Raw genomic sequence first — 5,981 nt, 5'->3', positions numbered from 1 at the left:
CCCCCGTTCCAGCCCCGTGTTCCTCCTATGAGGAGGATGCTCCTCACCTGCTGGCATTGGATCAACTTCCTTGTTGCCCAAAATCCAGGTACCTCTTCCCAGAGCTCACTCCGCTCTGGCAGCCTCGTTTGCCACGCACCTTCCTTCCCTTCCTTCCAGCTGCCTCGGCCCAGCCAGTGTCTCACTTGGTCCTTTCCAGACAAGTGCAATTAGTCTGTGTGTGGATATGTGTTTCCATGTCTCCATCCTTCCCCCCTCTGCCTTCCCCTTCTCCGGTGGTCTCATCTAGGCGGTAAAAATGCAGGCCTCACACCTCCACCCTTGTCCTTATTTCCCAGACCCTGAACCATCCCGCATTCCCTGAAGACCTGGCAGACGTGGAAATCCCATTGGCTCCTCTGCTCCGTCCCTTTCCTTCTGGACGGCACTACAGACCTGCCGGAAAAGCTGGGGAGGCTCACAGGAGCTGAGCTGCAGCCCTGGGCCCTGGATCTGGAGGCAAATTAAAAAAAAAAAACAAACATTTTTTGAGACAGGGTCTTGCTGTAGGCTGGAGTGCAGTGGTGTAATCATGGCACATTGCAGCCTCAAGCTCCCAGCCTCAAGTCCTCCTGCCTCAGCCTCCCGAGTAGCCCAACCACAGGGGTGCACCACCATGTCCAGATGTTTTTATTATGTTTTTGTAGAGATGGAGGGCTCACTACGTTGCCCAGGCTAGTCTCAGACTCCTGGGCTCAAGCAATCCTCCCACCCTGGCCTCCTCAAGTGCTGGGATTGCAGGTGGAGCCACCGTGTGGCCAGGAGGCACTTTCCATGTTTCCCCTCTGATCTTGACACTGATCTTCCAGGGTGAACAGAAGGGTCCCCATTTCACAGAGCAGGTTCGGTGGCATCCCATCATGATGCAGGTGGTGGAGAGCAGGATGCCGCTGCGAAGCCCATCTCTCCCACCCCTGAGCCTCCTGACTCCTCCCCTCCAGCCTCACGAGTTGGCGACTCCAGCTTTTCATGTTAGCAAAAGGAGTCACGACCTCCCCCCGGCCACGACCACAGGCCAATTTTGTTTCCCATCACTTCCTGTCCCTGTGTCCCCACCGGACCAGGAAGAGGACAGTCACAGCCTGGGTGCTTAACTTGGCACTGTGTGGGTAAAGCATGCAAATGACTGAGCTGATCAGAGCCTCAGTTTCCCCAGGGGTAAAATGGGGGTAACAACATCTTTAGGTAGAGATGGGAGGTGATTTGCAGGGTTCAACACCCATTCCAGGGCCTGAGAAATCATACCCAGTGCCACCTCCTCTGCTCACCCCTCTTCTTTCCCTCAAGCCTTTCTCTTCACTCTTGGACTGCACTCCTGTGTGGCACCTGACAGTGATGGCCATGCATTTACGTGCTCTGTCCCAAGACGGGCTCCTTCCCATCCTGCCCTCCCTCCTGCTGCAGACCTGGCAGGCCCAGAGGAGGAGCTCAGAAAAGGAGCAGACAGCACCTGCTCTGCACGTCCTGAACTGGAGTCTAGGCCATGCAGTTTCTGCGTAACGGTTTCGTGGCAGAGGCAATGCCCGCAGCAGCGCAGAAACGCCTCCGTCTCTCCACCTCAAGAGGCACTTTGTGAAGGTCCTCACATTGTGTATTCTGGCTCTTTGCTCACTGGGCTGTCTTCTATCCACTTCATTTCCCATGCGGCTTCGATAGGGAGAGAAGCTGACCAGCAAAATCCCAGGCCCCTTGGTCCACATCACAGATCTGATCAGTGGGAGGGCGTTGTTGAGGATGGGGTGGTTTCACTACAGCCTCACCCATCTAACAGGGTGTCCGCCAGCTATTATTTCTCAAAATAAATGCAAATCTGGTGACCCACTGTGAGTCTCTTGGCTCAAGCAGCGCCTGTCCTCAAGGGCAGTCTGTTCCCGTTTTTGCTCTTGGAATCAGGATCAGAAATCTGGGCAGCTGCCTGAGCCCTGGAGAACACCCCTTTGACCCTGCAGCAGGGAGATGACAAAGTCACGAAGGCTCAGAGACAGTGGGGACCATGCATCTTACCGACATGGAGGTGCTCAGAAGTTAGGGGGTCCAGCAATTTAGATGGGAAAAATGACATTAACTTCATGATCTCCAACTGAAATGTAGCATTTCGTTTTACTATAAATGTCGACAACAAAATAGGAACTTTGTCATTAATTTAAAAATCACAGATATTTTCATCACATTATTGCAGGTTTTTCAAAACATTGTTTATGCTCATCACTACTTTATGGCAGCAATTAGACAGGAAGTCTTGTTATTTAATGCATTAAGAAGCACATATTAGGAAAATATTTTGATAACTGTGTCTCAGTATAATTAGTCTTCTTTGTAATCCCATGTAATCAATGCGTTTTATTCATTTGAACACCTGCTGAGAGGAGGTCTGCGTTGGCAGCCCACGCCGAAGGAGCCCATGACATCAACAGGGTAAAGAGGCTCAGCAGGGTCTGCGACTGCCTCTCGCAGGACAAAGGAATCCTGTGACCACGCCGCCACCCCTGTCCATCTGCTGCCACCAGAATCCTTCCAGTGATGACAAGGTGTGGTGGGCACTGGGCTGCTCAATGAGTAGTCGTCCCTTCCCTGTCCTCCTTGCCAGCAGAACCCACTTCCATGACAGGGGAGGACCTGGGACATTAACTGCTCCCGACTTCCCAAGGACCCAGCTCTGAGCAGTGGGACCTGGGAAGACTAAGGGGTGGGGAGTCTAAGGGGTGAGGTGGTCATGGGCAAAGATGCATCTTCCCTCAGTCAAAAAACAAAGATGCCCAGGAGGAAGCATGCTCCATGTTAGTTGAGTGATAAATGTTGTACATCTGTCCACTCTAAGTCTCATGTTGAACTTTGACCCCCAGTGTTGAAGGTGAGGTGTGGTGGAAGTATTCAGATTGTCGGGGTGGGTCCCTCTTGAATGGCTTGGTGCCATGATTGCAGGAGAGCTGTTGAAAAGAGCCTGGCTCCCCCTGTCCCTCTCGCCATGCAATGCCTGCTCCCCTCTGCCTTCCACCACGAGTGGAAACATCCTGAGACCTCCCCAAAAGCAGACGCTGGAGCCATGCTCTGTGTACAATCTGCAGAACCATGAGCCAAATAACCTCATTTCTTTAGAAATTACCATTTCCAGTATCCCTTTACAGCAACTCAATCAGACTGAGACCCTGAGTACCCACTGTGCTGAGCCACGGTGGGAGAGGGTGGAGGGGAGAGGCAGTCAGACAGGAAGCAGGTTGTCCACAGCAACTTCAGGCCCCAGGATCAACGTGGAATCCCATCACCTTTGGATTTCTTGTTAATAAGACAACATCTCTTTTAATGTAACCTCCATTTCAGTAGGCTTTTTCTGAAAGCTCTCCAACAGAGAATTCTCCTAACTTGAGAGCAAGGACAGTCTCGGGGACACTCTGCAGTGAGTGTGAATCAGTGGCTTTGGTGCCCCCAAGCGTTCTTTCCATGATCTTCAGAAGGCCGGGGCCTTGTTGAGACTGGGTCTTTATTTCCGAAGAGGAAATCATGGCTACCCCTCTATGATGCTCCTTATAGCTGCATCCAGAGTCTGATTCAAATCTGATTCACCCGTGGGTGTCACCTGGACTGAGGACCAAAAAGGTCTTCTCTATGGCCCCCTGCCCAGGCCACCCAGCCTGGGGCCCCAGGAGCTCAGGCAGAAACTGCTGAGTGAACATTCCTATTTACCTCTTTGGAATCCTAGGGGAGACAGTAGCCTTTAGAAACAGGATGTATGTTATTTGCAGGCACACGCAATCATAAAATCAAATACACATTGTATTAGGAGATTACTGAAAAACAGGCAAGAACTGCTGATAAGAGAATTTTCTTTTCTCTTCTCTTCTGTAAGTCAGTCCATGGATAGAAGAGCATGTCAGAGACGTCATATTTTTCTGGCTGAGTATTCTTGACAATGTGAAGTCATACTGCAGAATCCAATTGCTGAATTGGGTTGGATGTTTCATTCTGAAAAGTGTTGCAAATCTGACCCTCTCTGCTCCAGTCAAGGACTCGTGTCATTTCTCGTCCCCACCCTTCCCCAGCATTCACAATGCTCACACATGGGCCCACCTGCCCATCTGTCCTCTTCCTCCTGGGCTGTGCCCATCGAGGTGCTTGCTGCTGTGTCCCAGTGCTCGGATCTCTCAGCCCTGTGCTCCGCTGCCTGCAACACTCCTCTTTGCCAAGTCTGAATCCCACAGAACCTTTGAGACGCAGCTCCCACCAGGGTTCAGCAGCCCCTGGGACCTTGCATTTGGCTTGTCCTATTTGTCGGCATCTAACATGTTTCCTCCTCAACCTAGTCTTCTTGGAGACTATCAGTGCAACACAGCTTTTCAGCAAATAGTTACCCAATTAATAAACCTCTCCATTTTGCCAGAGCAGGAACCACACACGGGATCCCTAAGAAGCTCCAGTGGGTGCTACAAAAAGATGCTGAGAGTTCCTTTAGTTTCTCAGATGGCAGCACATTTTTGGTGTCCCAAATAATAGAGAAAGAAAACGTATTACCTGTGTTGTCTAGAAGGTTTCAGACACTCATCTGGGCCAGTCCTGACAGTGGCCAACCCCTTACCTCATCCCAATCTCAATCACAATTGCCAAATAATTGGGCTGGTCATGGTGGCTCATGCCTGTCGTCACAGAACTTTGGGAAGCCGAGGCAGATCATTTCAGGTCAGGAGTTCGAGACCAGCCTGGGAAACATGATGAAACCCCATCTCTACTAAAAATACAAGTAGCCGGGTGTGGTGGTGGGTGCCTGTAATCCCAACTACTTGGAGGCAGAGGCAGGAGAATCACCTGAACCCAGGAGGCAGAGGTTGCAGCAAGCCAAGATCGTGCTACTGCACTCCAGCCTGGGTGACAGAGTGAGACTCTGTCTCAAAAAAAATTGCTAAATAATTGGTCAAGGTTGTGTTTCCTTGAACTCTTGTGGGTTGTTCAAATGTAGATGTTTTTATTTCTGTTGTTGAGATGGGAGCCTTATCATTGCCCAGGCTGATCTTAAACTCCTAGGCTCAAGCAATCCTCCTGCCCCAGCCTCCTGGGTAGCTGGGATTACAGGCATGCACTACTGTGGTCTGGCTCAAAGGTAGAATTTAAAAGGTACTGAAGGCTGGGTGGGTGGCTCATGCCTGTAATCCCAGCACTTTGGGAGGCCTAAGTGGGCGGATCACTTGAGGTCAGGAGTTGGAGACCAGCTTGGCCAACATGGCGAAACCCTGTCTCTACTAAAAATACAAAAATTACCTGGATGTGGTGGCATGCGCCTCTAGTCCCAGCTACTCAGGAGACAGAGTTGTCTAAGTATCGCTGAAATTGCTGAGGTGGGGGTTGCAGTGACTCGACATTGCGCCACTGCATTCCAGCTTGGGCGACAGAGCAAGCAAGACTCCATCTCAAAAAAAAAGAAGTAAATAAATAAATAAATAGTATCTGAAGAACCTCAGAGAGCCTTGGATGGAACTGGAGAGCCCGAGGCAACCAGTAAACAAGCTATAGATCTTAACTATTTAAAAAACTATATACAAATATTTGTCCCCCTGGTTTGGAGCACAGGGTCTGGGTGCGAGTGCCAACGGCTGACTCCAGGCAGGGACACAGGAATGTGTGACCTTGAGCAGGTTAGCCACTTCTGACTCCAGCTTCCTCCATGGCTGTAAAATGCAAATGGATTTACGGGCTTGGCTGAGAGCCTGGTACATCGTAAACACTCCACAAATGATTATTATTACAAATAAGAATAACCAACCAAAGGGCGCAGCAATAAAAGCACATCTGAAAAGAGTGATAAGACATAGACACTGAGCACGAGCCGCAGAAGGCGGACCAGTCCCAGTCCCCACATCCACCCCACCCAGCCCTCACACACCAGGACAGACGCCGGCCAGTGCAGAAGATGGACCACAGTCCTGGTCCCCACACCTACCCCACCCAGCCCTCAC

The sequence above is a fragment of the Cebus imitator genome, unplaced genomic scaffold (assembly GCF_001604975.1).
Source record: "Cebus imitator isolate Cc_AM_T3 unplaced genomic scaffold, Cebus_imitator-1.0 Scaffold42, whole genome shotgun sequence".
Classification (NCBI taxonomy): Eukaryota; Metazoa; Chordata; class Mammalia; order Primates; family Cebidae; genus Cebus; species Cebus imitator.
Note: the sequence above shows the minus strand (reverse complement) of the source record.